The sequence below is a fragment of the Ostrea edulis genome, chromosome 9, assembly GCF_947568905.1.
Source record: "Ostrea edulis chromosome 9, xbOstEdul1.1, whole genome shotgun sequence".
NCBI classification, from domain to species: Eukaryota; Metazoa; Mollusca; class Bivalvia; order Ostreida; family Ostreidae; genus Ostrea; species Ostrea edulis.
Genome location: NC_079172.1, coordinates 49,798,305 through 49,813,330, shown reverse-complemented (window position 1 = coordinate 49,813,330; position 15,026 = coordinate 49,798,305). Strand labels below are relative to the sequence as shown.

Here is a 15,026-nt window from a genome sequence, read left to right as displayed (position 1 = left end):
TTTGTCAATTGGTATCAGTTTATACTCAAAGTTCCCTTTCAACACACGAAATTCTTCAAAATCACGTTTCAGTTTTGAACACATTTAATATCCTAGTCAATGGGAAAATGGGTTTGAACCAATACTAGATTCCAAAACTTAACAAGAGGCCCACATGCCTTATCGGTTACCTGAGTATTAGTAATAAGTTAAGTATCACTAGTCCCAGGGCATATGAACTCTAGAAATAAATTCCTCTTTCAAATTCTAATATTCAACAGAAGTACAATTATAAGTTTTAAGAACACGTCTTTCTTTTAAATGCCCCTGAAAGTGCCTTTAGTGATGAAAGGCTTTACATAATGTAAAACTTGTACGGTACAAATTTAGATGCATCAGATGCGCATTTCGATAAATAATGCATCACTGAAGAGACAATATTTATCGAAATGCGCATCTGGTGCATCTAAATTTGTCACTGAAGAGACTTAATTTATCTCTGGGGCCCTAGGAGCGGGGCAAAAACTGCCAAAAATTGACAATTTTTGAAAAATCTTCTTCTCAAGAACCGCACACATGTGAGAAAAACTAAATGCATAGTGATGTAGCGCAGGAAGGCCTCTATAAAAATTGTAAATTTCATGATCCTCAGGGTAGGGGTTCTGACCCCAGGACGGGGCCAAACTTGGTGTACCGTGTTTATGTATAAAACACTTAAATAACATCTTTTGTGCTATTGATACTAAATTAAAACTAAAGAGATATTTAGAAACAACAGATAGTCCTTTACAAAAATTGTGAATTTGATGACCCCAGGGGTAGGGGTTTTGGTATCAGGGTGGGGCTAAAATGGTCAATTAATAAATGTGTGAACAATAGAAATTTTCAACTTCTTGACAAATCCCGGGGATCCTGAAATTTACATTTTTGGTAGAATCCTTCCTGCTCTACATCGCTATGCATCTAGTTTTTCTTACACATGTGCATTGGTAGAGAAGAATTTTACAAATTGGTCAATTTTGAGCATTTTATGCACCGCCCCTAATGCCCCAGGGGTGCAGTAGTCCTGACATTTACCATTTATGTCCCCCTTATTCCAAAGATGCCTCATACCAAATTTGAATGGTATATACCAAGAAGAAGTAAATATTTCTATTATTCACACATTTAATAACAGACCATTTTGCCCCCATCCTAATACCAATACCCCTACCTCTGAGATAATTAAATTTACAAGTTTGGTAAAGGACTACCTGCTTTTTCTATGTGTTGATTTAGTATCAATAGCAGTAAAGAGAGTTATTTAAACGTTTTACACATAAACAGTATATAGAAAGTTTAGTCCTGCCCTGAGGTTAGGACCCCTACCCCGGGGATCCTGAAATTTACAATTTTGGTAGAGGCATTCCTGTTCTACATCACGATGCATTTAGTGTTTGAAAATTGGTTAATTTTTGGGTAGTATTTGCCCCGCCCCTAAGTCCCCAGAGAGGCAGGAGCCCTGGAATTTACAATTTATGTCCCCCTTGTTCCAAAGATGCTTTATAGTAAATTTGAAAAGAATTGTAATGGTAGATATCAAGAACTTAAACATTTCTATTGTTTACACATTTCATAACTGACCATTTTGGCCCCACCCTGATACCAAACCCCTATCCCTGAGATCATGAAATTTACAATTTTGGTGAAAGACTACCTGCTCTTTCTAAATATCTCTTTAGTTTTAATTTAGTATGAATAGCACTAAAAAGATGTTATTTAGATGTTTCAAACATCTTTTATGCTTAAACACTGTATACTACGTTTGGCCCCGCCCTGGGGTTAGAACCCCTTCCCCGGGGATAATGAAATTTACTATTTTGGTAGAGGCCTTCCTGCTCTATATCACTATGCATTTAGTTTTTCTTGAACATGTGCAGTTGTAGAGAAGAAGATTTTTGAAAATTGGTCACATTTGGGTAGATTTTGCCACACCCCTAAGGCCCCACGGGTATAGGAGTCCTGATATTTACAATTTATGTCCCTTTTGTACCAAATATTCTTTATACAACATTTTAAAAGAAATGGAAATGTAGTTATCAAGAAGTTCAATTTTTTCTATTGTTCACAAATTTAATAACTGATCATTTTAGCCCCATACCCTGATACCAAAACCCCTACCCCTGAGATCATTAAATTTATAATGTTGGTAAAGGACTACCTGCTCTCTCTAAATATCCATTTAGTTTTGATTTAGTATCAATAGCACTAAAGAAGACATTTAAACATAAACTCTATATACTTAGTTTGACCCCGCCCTGGGGTCAGAACCTCTACCCTGGGATCCTGAAATTTACAATTTTGGTAGAGGCCCTCCTGCTCAGACAGCTCTATATCACTATGCATTTGGATTTTTGAAAAAATGGTCAATTTGTGACATTTTATGTCCCATCTCTCAGTCCCCAGAGGTGCTGGAGTCCTGAAAACAGCTTATGTCCCAATGATTGATTGATTGAATATTTTTTACGTCCCTCTCGAGAATATTTCACTCATATGGAGACGTCACCACTGCTGGTGAAGGACTGCAAAATTTTGGCCTATACTCGGCGCTTTCTGCCATTGAGCAGGGAGGGATCTTTATCGTGCCACATCTACTGTGACACGGGACCTCGGTTTTTGTGGTCTCATCCGAAGGACCGCCCCATTTTGTCACCTCTTACAATAAGCAAGGGTACTGAGGACCTATTCTAAACCCGGATCCCCACGGGATCTGTCCCAATGATGTTTCATACCAAATTTAGAAAGAATTGAAATGGTAGTTATCAAGACGTTAATATGTTCAGTTGTTAACGCACGACTAACGTCGCATGACGACGGACGCATACCAATTGCAAAAGAGGTACATTGCAGGGTTTAGTAAACAAAACAAGCTGTGACTGGTCGCGGTAGCTCAGTGGTAGAACGTTTGCTTCGTAACCGGGAGGTCGTGAGTTCGAGCCCTGCTCATGTCATGCACTAGCCAGTGCACGATATATAAATAACCACAGTGATCTATGTAGAGCCAATCTCTTTCATCACGTGACCAACGGGGACCAGGTCCGACTCCTTCCGGACCGCATACATGTAAGTCCTATCTCCATTGTCACGGACGATGATCTTACCATATGATGTCCATGCCTGCTTGTGTTCACGACAGAGCTGCATACACAGGTAGAGAAAACGGTTACGATATTTGGTAAGATCTTCATTAACTGCGATGTGCTTAATTTCAGTTTTCTTTCGCAGCGTCTTTGCATCCTTCATCAATGAAAACTTCAAATCTGTAGAGCAAAGTCTGATAATAATTTGTCTCGGTGAATTCCTTTGTTTTCGAGGATCGCCAACGTGGTGGGAAGTCACAATATCGGTGGGTACAACAAGTGGAACTCCCGCGGATGATGTAACTTCAAGAAGTTTTTCAGTAGTCGATTTCTCAAGTGATTCAGGTATTCCGGAAAGTCGGATGAGAGGTCGACGGCCGTACTATTTTAAATTGTATTCCTGGAGATGTAGGTCTTCGCTTTCCTTGTGCAGTCGGGTCATCTCTATCCGTATAAATTTTACCATCTCCTGAATTATTCCCTTTATCTCTTCTCGGATGGAAATACCAGAATTGTTCAGAGATCCCTCACGAGATTTTTTACTTACAATATCCGAGTATGTAAACGTTTGTTCTTCTCACACATACTACAGGGCACGGGCGTGGGGGATAATGTTCAGCTTCGATGATGAGTAGTGTTCGTATAACGCTCACATACCTCGATCGAAAACAAACACCTTCAATATCACAATTCAAACTCTTGCAAAGTGTCCATAATGCGTCTCAAAGTTTAGGCCCACCAATGTAATCAGACATTTCACCCCAAATCCACCAATTTGCACAAAAAACTACATTTTTTGTAGGAGCAACTGTTGAGCGCTGCCATACAACAAGGGGCGCAACACATCCGATTTATCCTCACATATAGACTCTGCCTTTATAGAATATTTATTTTTCTTAGAATATGAATATATATTAAATATTATTCTTATTATTGTCACATCAGTAAGCAGATCTTGTGGTGGCCAATTTTTTAAATTTAATTTTTATTTATTGAATTTCTTTATTTACGTGATACAATGAAAATCTCCAAAAGTCTTGTTTTTCCCTTTGTCATTTGCCTACAATATACATGTAGCCTCAAAAGATATATACATATATAAATCATTTTTGTACTTATTATTTGTTCTATCAATTATTGTTTTGTTTCATATAATGTTAAATATTGAATGACTTTATGTCCAATATCAAAGTTTGCTTGTGTTCCTTTTAAAATGCAAACTCATTATATATTTTTGGGGGATTGAATTTATTGATTATCTAAACCAAAGATATACTATTGCTACAAATATAAACTGACCTATGCCAGTCAGAGAAGTAGTGTATATTGACGAATTATATCCAGCCTATATCATCTGTATTATACCGTTGTTTTTATTGTTTATGTTTTATCAAAATGAATTTTAAAAAACATTTTAAGCAAAAAGTAATTAATTGCGTGCAATTATTTTTTGAAAAAATACAACGAATTCCATCATAGTCAATGCATGTATCAATATTGAATAATTTGGTAAAGCACTTTTTATACGCCCGTCATTAGACGGCACGTATTATGTTATGGCGCTGTCCGGCTGGCTGGCTGGTTGTCCGTCCCTGGTCATGTTTTCGGGACTTTTTCCATAACGGATGCGTGTACAACTTTGAAATTTGATCACAATATCTCCCTCAAGAATTGTAAGAATGATTGTGCATTTCAGTTGGATTGGTCCATCCTTGATCTACTTTAGGGCTATACATAATGTAAATAGGTCAAATAGTTTTCTGGACTTTTTTTCATTACAGATACAGATATTGCCCTAAAATTTACCCAAAAGCTTCCCTTTAGAAAAATATACAAGTTCAGTTTGCATTTCAGCTGGATTGGTCCGTCCGTGACCTACATTAGGACTAAAAGTAGGTCAAACAGTTTTCCGGGCTTTTTTCATTACGGATACAGATATTGCCCTGAAATTTAATCAAAGGCTTCCCCTTGGAGGAATACAAGTGCAGTTTGCATTTCAGCGGGATTGGTCCATCATTGAACTACTTTTCAGCTAAAAATAGGTCAAACATTTTTCCGGTTTTTTTTTTCCATTACGAATACAGATATTGCCCTGCTATTTAGTTAAAGGTTTCCTCTTACAGGAATACAAGTTCAGTTTGCATTTCAGCTGGATTGGTCCATCTTTGACCTACTTCTTGAAAAAATAGGTCAAACAGTTTCTGGGCTCTTTTTCATTACGGATACAGATATTGACCTGATATTTAGTCAAAGGTTTCGTCTTAGAGGAATACAAATTCATTTTGTATTTTAGCTGGATTGGTCCATCCTTGACCTACTTTTTGGAAAAAATAGGTCAAACAGTTTTTCGGGCTTTTTTCATTACGGATACAGATATCGCCCTGATATTTAGTCAAAGGCTTCCTCTCGGAGGAATACAAGTTCAATTAGCATTTCAGCTAGATTGGTGCACTATGATCTACAGTACATTAGGGATAGAAGTAGGTCAAACAGTTTCCAGATTTTTTTGGTATGGTCACAGGTATTGCTCTGAAATATAGTGACAACCTCCCTTTCAGAGAAATACATAATCAGTTCACATTTCAAACATTTCAACTTAATTGGTGCACCATGACCTACTTTAGGGTTAAAAGTAGATCAAATGGTTTCCTGGACTTTTTATCATAGATAGATATTGCACCGACATTTTGTCACAACCTCACTCCCAGAAAAATACATAATCAGTTCACATGTCAGATGGATTGGTGCACCATGACCCACTTTAAGACTTTTCTATTCAGAATGTGTGTTGTATCAATTCAGAGTGCATAATATGCTTCCAGGTTAAATTTCACTGTCCAACGGGCGTATATTACAATTCTTTGTAATGTTAAAAAGGCTCGCGCGATGTTTTTGTTTACATATAGGTTGAAAAAAGAAAATAGCATGTTTAAAGCAAAATGAGATGTGCCAAATATTAGAAACTGTGTAATTGTGTTCAGAATGAACTTATAAATTGAAGAAATTTGCCTTAAACGAAACTTTTACTAGCATATTTAACTTATGTAAACAAAAACATGGCCGAGCCTTGTTTACATAACAAAGAATTGTGAGATCTGTATCTCCCATGTATCTCGACAACTGACATTTATTCTAAATTCTAAACATCAAAAACGGAAAAATAAAATTTGAAAATTTTCAGTTCAAGTCGTGTCCATGCTCCTTTAAGTTATGTTATCTTGAAAAGCTGAAGATAACGAACAGTGACGAATCTCATAATTCCCATAAAGAATACAAAATCAAGAATGAGAGAAACACAAAACCCATACACATACCAGTGCTGGGATCACCGGTCACAACCGCCGTGAGTCCTATATCTTGATCAAATAAACAGTCACCCGTAGTCAAACTCAATGTGTAAAGAACGGCCCAACAAATGGTATGAAGCACGACAGACAGAATTTGACCCAATACCAATTTCTGACCTCAATATAAAGAACTCATCTTTCATGCCGATTGTTAGGACGTTCTTGGCACACTGATTTTGACTACGGATAACTCCGTTTACCTGATCACGATATAGGGCTCACGGCGGGTATGACTGGTCGAAAGGGGATGCTTACTTCTCCTAGGCACCTGGTCCCACCTCTGGTATATCCAGGGGTTCATGTTTGCCCAACTCTTTATTCTATATTGCTTATAGGAGTTGTGAGATTGATCACTGTACGCCTTTCATCTAAACAGATGAGGTATGGGAAAATAACGATCGATATACAAAATTAAGATGATCAGATAAAACCCGTTATACCTGCCATGTTACTGAATTTTTAGGCGATTGATACCCGGTATGATAATTTTGCATTCTTTATAGGATTTATGACATTGACCACTGGCCATTCACACGTACGCTGCTTTGGTTACGTAATTTTGATATCATGATATTCAAAATATAAACATGTAATTCCAAAATAGCTGCAGATCCATACCTTTTTTTAGAAGATACTAGATACTGGGATACACCCGAAAATTGCAGGTCCACCCCTTATAGAAATTCTCGTCTCACGTGGTTACGGCATGATGTTGTTGTATCCTTGCACCACATCAAAAGTTTGATGTAATACAAATTATAACATTTCCCCACTATCCTTTTGTCCAAACCCAAAACGTATAGCTTCAAAACAACTTTGTTGACGTAGCCATTATACCAACAACAAAATTTCCAAAATGCTGACTTTCACCGAGACTCATAAGCAGAACATGGCCTCGCATGTCAAATCAGTTGATAAACACAATATGCAGGTGGTGATCCGCCACTGATATATATAATGTAGAGTTGAAGGTGCAAAAAATGAAGATTGAGAAGCTGAAGTCAATCCGCTTATCACGAAATTGACGTATTTGTCGTTAATGTTTCTATTCAGTAAAACATCCAAATATGAAGCAGAAGTAGAAAACTTTGTGATGTCTTGTAGTTCGATTTCACCGGAATATAGTAATCGGTGTGTGATTGAAAGTGAATTCTGCTCATAGAGAAAATCTCACCGATGTATGTGAAGTCGAGATCAAGACTAAAACAAGGAAGTTTGGATTTTGAATGAATTCCGTCTAAAATAGATCAGCCGGTAAAGATGTATAGTTTATGTCCATAGGGATTCTAACGGTCTGCTGGAATATCTTATCTTTATAGACTACATAAGTATTGTCAGTGAATAACCCTAGCATCTTTATAACGTTATCGTCAGAGTATAAGGCGTAGAATGGTACTTAACAAATCAGCTTTTTGTATGACTGACTACAACATATGAATTTTTTTAGTTCCATTTTTATTGAAGCAGTAGTTGTATATGAAAGGAGAAGGTGACCGAACATTGATCGATCTCATCAGCAATACAAAATGGAGAGTTGGGCAAATGCGGATCCCTGGATATACCTAGGAGGAGTAAGCATACTCTTTCGACCGGTTACACCCTCCGTGGGCCCTATATCCTGATAAGGTAAACGGACTTATCCGTAGTCAAAATCAGTGTGTCAAGAATTTCGGTCTTTGATTTCTCTTCATGATGAATAATAAAATATAATTCAAGAAATTACTCTGTGCTTTCACTACTTTTCTTTTTGCATACACAAACCACGCATATATACTCGCACCTTTCATCAATGTTAAGACCGTTTGTTGTAAAGTTAAGAGTTATTACCGAGAAATAAGACACAATAACACAGAGTTTCTATAGATTTATTGTTGAAATAACATTAATGGATGCTATTATTCATTGTTTAGACCCACTAGGATCTTGTCAGCAGTGATTTCACCAAAGATCGTAATTTTACGATCAATGCTTTCAGTTTCTACCAAAACTATCACTTTGATGAAGCGCTGGGGTATCTCGCACTAATCTCAATCTTGAATCTCTCTTATCACCTTGACGAACAGATATGTCTTCCTCCGAAGTAGTATTCAGGGGTGGTCTTGGAAGCGGGTGGTAGGACGTCGTTATGTTATTGATAAGACATGCAACGATTATCAAATGCAGCATGTTCTGAAAGATAATGACATGGTAACATAACAATTGATATAAAACACATGTATATCTCTCAACTGCTTCGATACGCAAGAGCTTGTTCTGCGTATGGTCAGTTTTTAAATCGAGGCAAGCTACTGACAAACAAGTTGATGGTTTCAATAGTCTCGATTAATGTCAGTATTTCGCAAATTCTATGGTCCTTATAACGATCTAGTTTGCCAATACAACCTGTCATTGAGTCAAATGCTGTCTGACGTGTTTCATACAAATTGTTAGACCGTTATTGGTACACTGATTTTGACTACGGATAACTCCGTTCACCTGATCAGACATAGGGCTCATGGTGGGTGTGACCTGTCGACAGGGTATGTTTACTCCACCTAGGCACCTGATCCCACCTCTGGTGTGTCCAGGGGTCCGTGTTTGCCCAACTCTTTATTTTGTATTACTTATAGGAGTTATTAGATTGATCACTGTTCGTTATCTTCACCTTTGATGTATATAGCGACGACACATTTCCGCTTCTTAACGATTGGTATTAGTAATACCATATGTTTTCTATTTTTCGTTTTCTAGTTTTATTTCTTAGTTTTCTCTAAAACGGAAATATTCATATCTAGTTATCAGACATCCAAAAGTTAAACACCACTCTGATTCCACGCACAAGTACTCTTAAGTTGAAATAAAAAATGTTGGAGTTCCTAATTGAAAACATCTCTATGGTCTTTGGTGATCAGGTATCCCGAGAATCTGTTGGAATTCGCATGGGCACGACTTGTGTTCCTTTGTTAGGTGACCTGTTTTTATATTCACATGAAGCAGAATGTATTAAAAAAAAACGTCTGCGTGAGAAGAAAAAATCTCTTGCTGTGACCTTCAATTCGACATATAGATATATCGACGACGTTTAATCTATCAACAATAATACGTTTCATTATGTCGATTCAATATATCCTTGTGAATTCGAAATCAAAGACACCACAAAGTCGTCCACTTCTGCTTCATACTTAAATATTTTATTGAAAGTAGACATAAACCGTAAACTAACAACTCAACTTTATGACAAACGGGATGATTTCAACTTCTCCATCATCAACTTCCCATATGTATGTAACAATATTCCTTTATCACCTGCATATGGTGTTTATATATCTCAACCCATTCAATACACAAGAACTTGTTCTGCATATGGTCAGGTTTTAAATCGAGGCATGCTACTAACAAACAAGTTGATGATGCAGAAGTTTCAACAGTCTCGTTTAAAGTCAACATTTCGGAAATTCTATAATCGTTATAACGACCTTGTTTGCCAATACAACCTATGAAATGCTGTCTGAAGTGCTTCATACCGATTGTTAGGCCGTTATGATAGTCGGGTTTGCCAATACAACCTATCATTGGGACAAATGCTGTCTGATGTGTTTCATACCGATTGTTAAGCCGTTCTTGCGACACTGATTTTGACTACAGATAACTCCGTTTACCTGATCAAGATATAGAGCTCACGACGGGTGTGACCGGTCCACAGGGGATGCTTACTCCTCCTAGGCACCTGATCCCACCTCCGGTGTATCCAGAGGTCTGCGTTTACCAAACTCCCTATTTTCTATTGTTTATAGGAGTTATGAGATTGATCACTGTTCGTTATACTTGTGTTCACCTTTCATTTTTCCCGACTTGGAAGACATCCACTGCTTATGGTGTGTAAAGACACCATTAATTTTGTTTCCTTTTTTGATATCTTTACAGATTCACCATTAGAAAGAATTTTCTAAATAATGCCGTTCCCATGGAAAATCAAGGAATAAACAATACTAATACATGTACGTGGAAAAATTCACTGAAACTGTTGAAATATATCGGGAACCAAAAAACACACCTCACTGGGCAGAATGGCCAATGAGAGTGAAATGTCTGTTGATAAATACCGACACGTACTGTATCTGTGTGGTTGATAGCTCTAAGTCTTGATAATCCCTATTGTCGTTATAGATGGTAGTGTTCATTTCTGTTGGTATTGAGAAATGCTGACATTTACTGACGTTTGTACTGTGGGTTCTGATATTTAGTGATAAGTGATGAGGAAAATAATGTCGGTACTGAGAAGTACTGATAAATGTTGTGCTTTTGGCTTGTAAAAAGGACCAAAGGCAACATAGGAATGATAATGGTGGCTTCTTTTAAATATATATATTAAGCATACAAACATAATTGCAAGTATGATAAATGTTATTAAGCCGATGAAAAATATTGCAATTTGATGTTTTAAAAACATAATCATCCCTCGTTCATTTCGTGTGATAGAAATCTTGTAATTCACTAGAAATATACGTGATTCATTCTTGATAATTTTCATTTCTTAATTTTCTCCTAAATACACGAGTTAGATGATTTAGATTGATTAAAAGCTGACAATAATGAACAGTTATCCATCCCATAGCCCTTATAAGGAATACAAATAAGGAGTTAGGCAAACACGGAGTCAAAATCAATGTTCAGAAACGCACTAACAATCAGTATGAAACACTTCAGAAAGCGTTTTATCCAAACGTTGGTTATATTTTGTGAAATACTGACTTTAAACGAGACTGAAAACCTCTGTAACATCAACTTGTTTGTCAGTAGCCTGTCTCGATTTCAAAACTTATCATGCACAAGACATCCCCTTGCGATGGGAGATACCAACAGCATATGCAGGCGATAATGGAATATTGCTATATAAATATGGAAATTTGACGACGGGGAAGCTGAAATCATCCCGTTTGTCATAAAGTTAATGTTAAAGAAACAACTGGCTATGATGGCAAAACTCCTGGTCTTTGATTTATCGTGAGAAATGGTAGTGTAAAGTATTGAAAAGTCATACGTTTTAATCTCGCTCCTTCAGTAGTGGTGTGTTATGCAATATTTTTGTAAGTAAAATCACCAAGGAAATAAGAATAACGTTTGCATTTTTAATTATCAAATTTAAATTGAATACGTTTATTGATATAAGAAAATATAAGAAGAATCAGTAAATGGCATTCTTTAATTTCAATTAGCAATTAGTTGGATTTTATCAAGATTATACCAAAATCAATGTTTCATATTTGTTTAGGAAAACAACCCCACAAAAAGTTACATACCGTGAAATACAGATGATGGAGACTGGATGTAAATCTTTGATATGCCTTACTGCTCTGACTGACATAAATAAGACGATGTAAATTTATACATGTCATGGAAATAAACCATTTAACGGTAAATTACAAACAACCAATGGGATGGTGAGCCAATGAAATGACAGAATAAACGTTTACCCAATATACACATCTAAACCTGAACACAATGCAATACATAAAAATATAATGAACAAAACGAAATTCTACTATTAGTAATTACAATTATGGGTAAAAGTTTGGTTTAAAAAAAAACAAACACAGAAGACTATGACGTCAAGTAAAGGTTTAGCACTTTAATTTTCAATCTTCAGAGGAGTTACACTTACATGTAGTAAGTTGACGATATCATTTCATAGACAGCGGTTAAAGTTAAACAAACTACATAAACACACACAAACACACATATATTTCCTTTACAAGAAAATAATGACTTCTCTGTGTAAGAAAAACTCGCAATGTATTTTACCAGAGCATACACAAAGAGGCGTATAGATGTGTTTGGATAAATGTTTCAGTGAACTAGGAAATACATCCCCTAAAATTAGTATTTCAAAATAAAAAGAAGATAGCCATACCAGGTGCCATTTTTATTTGTCTTCAAAATTCTCATATACACGTTTAAAAACTACACTGTCCTTATGCCATCCCCACACTAGTGAGATTTATCTAAGGACATTTATCAATTAATCAAATGAAGTCTGAAAAATATGCACTTATTTTCGTTCTTCAATGATCTACATGTAATAATCAGTGAAGTATTAAATGGATTGAAAAATTCTGATAGCAGCATGAATACATGAAGTAGTGCAAATGTGATATGGATGTTATGCCTTCTAACGATAGACTTAACTTGTGGGAAATCTATATTGGCTGGGTATATGATTCGCAACTGTAATACAATGATTGTAATCGCGACCGACAGATATATTCCAGTCGTTAAATGCAGCTGCAATTCATCTTGATTTAGTTGGTCTTTGATGATCAAACTTAGCCTAATGGTTTTTTTTCTAAACATGTAATTAATGTTGGAGTGAAAGACAAGATATGTTGCCATGTACATATCAAAGACAGCATGATGTTTGACGACACTTCTTGTGATAAAAATTATTGAGTGATGTTTTATCCAGACGTTTTATGCATCTAGCAATTTAACAGAATCACAAAGCATAACAATTAGGATATGTTTACCATGTGTGCTTGTAATTCCTTCAGTTATGAAGCATATGTATGGGTCATTAATGCACAATCAATGAAAACGTGAAGAAACGCGCAATGATCAAAGTCATAACTCCTATCAAAAATACAAAATGAAGACTTGGGTAAACACGGACCACTGGACGTACGATTACGTTTAAGATCATTTGACTCGCACGTATACGAGCGTTTCACAAAACCTATCGTAGTCGTAACACTTACGATTGGGATTTACGTCTGACTTTTTAGAACTCTTTTCTCTATGGAGGTAGATTTAAAATTAATCCTACCATGGAAAGAAATATTCATTCATTATTTCCTCATGGTTTTAAACATATCCTTATCGTCTGCAGTAACCCATGCAAGTTGTCAACAAAAATAATGGAAATTTTGAGCCCGATCTCTAGTGTAACGTACAGAAAATTCCTAGAATGTTTAACCAATTGATAGAATAATTTTTATTGACTTTCATGTAACTAAAATGGGGGTGGGGGGGTGATATAAGAAATAACATAAAAGATTTACATTTTAGAATTTTAAATGCCATGTATCAATCTGCTCATGTGAGCCAAATTTCCATCAATAAGTAAACTATGTTCAACGGATTTTTAAAAAAAATGAATAAGAAAATGAAATTATATTGATAAAAGGAAATAATAAAATGAAAATAAAATTGCACACAAGAATAGGAAATTTTATCCTGCATCAAACCATGGATATGTACGTACTCCGGCGTTTAATCATTGTTGTAAAATAAGCTGTAACACTAATGACATATCTATTCACTTATTTGTATAAATTTCAAACAAATCATGGGCTCAATTTGTCCCTAAAATTACTTGAAATTTATTTTCCTCATGCGTTTGTCTTTTATATATATATATTTCCGTTTAGGCATGTAAGCATATGCTAACTTTTGTCTTTACGTGATGATGTATAATCTAGATCATTTATTAAAAATCATTATTGATATTACACTTTATGATGATTGATTTTTATATTGTTTAACGTCCCTCTCTTAAATTTTCACTAATATGGAGACGTCACCATTGCCGGTGAAGGGCTATAAAATTTAAGCCTATACTCGGCGCTTACGGCCATTGGGCAGGGAGGGATCTTTTTCATGGTACACCTGCTGTGACACGGGACCTCAGTGTTTGCAGTCTCATCCGAAGGACCGCCCCATTTAGTCGCCTCCTTCGATAAGCAAGAGGTACTGAGGACCTATTCTAACCCGGATCCCCACGGGAGTGCACTTTATAAAAAGGGGTCGGAACCCCAAGGGTCCGATAATGACCCTTCCCTTGTCTGTGTATACATATAGGTCTAGTCTGTATGTTTAATTTCTAACGACCTTCATAAAACCACATAAACGATCTACTTGCAAAATTGGGATTTTAACCCCTCTCCCATTACCAAATCATTTTATTATCATATTTTCCTTAAAATGTGCATGTATTACAGTGTATGCAGTTAGTCGGTTGCATCAAAGGTATTGATCTGACGGGGGAAAAAAGCTGAGTACGTCGAATCGCAACGTCTCGGATCATTAAATCAACTGTTTCTAAAGAAATTTAATTTCTGAACATGAGAATAATAATGTCTTGGATCCTCTCTAATGTTAAATATACATGTGATCTAACGGTGATGCAGGCATATGTAGCTATACCCCCCCCCCCCCATATCTGTTCTCGTTATTATTACATGCAAAGTTTGATATATTGACTACCCTACCCCCCCCCCCCTTCACTTTTTAAAATATGAATTCTTGCATTGTCTTTATATTTATTTCAGCAAACTGGTAACAAGGGCTAGGCCCGTTTTGGACCTGAACTTTGTGATACAATGAATTTACTCTATTTGTGGTATCACAGAGCCCGGGCCCAAAACGGACTTGACCCCTGTGAGACTGACATTTAGATCTGTGGTTGTGCGTAACAAAGAAGGACAACTCTAACTGATTTAAGATTCGGGCTCGGACTGTACAATATTTTTGTGCAAAAGCAGACTGCAAGTCATTGTGATTGTTTTCTTCCTACAAAGTATAAACAAACTCGGTCAGGTAAATACTA

At 36.3% G+C, this 15,026-nt stretch overlaps 1 long non-coding RNA gene across 1 annotated transcript; it reads right to left on the bottom strand.

The window, feature by feature from the left end:
• Positions 1 to 8,296: 8,296 nt before the first annotated feature.
• Positions 8,297 to 11,798, bottom strand: LOC130050211 (uncharacterized). Its single transcript, XR_008798630.1, has 2 exons — positions 11,725 to 11,798; positions 8,297 to 8,614 (listed from the first exon to the last, which is right to left on the bottom strand). It is a non-coding gene; the product is annotated as an uncharacterized LOC130050211 (long non-coding RNA).
• Between the last annotated feature and the right edge of the window lie 3,228 nt (positions 11,799 to 15,026).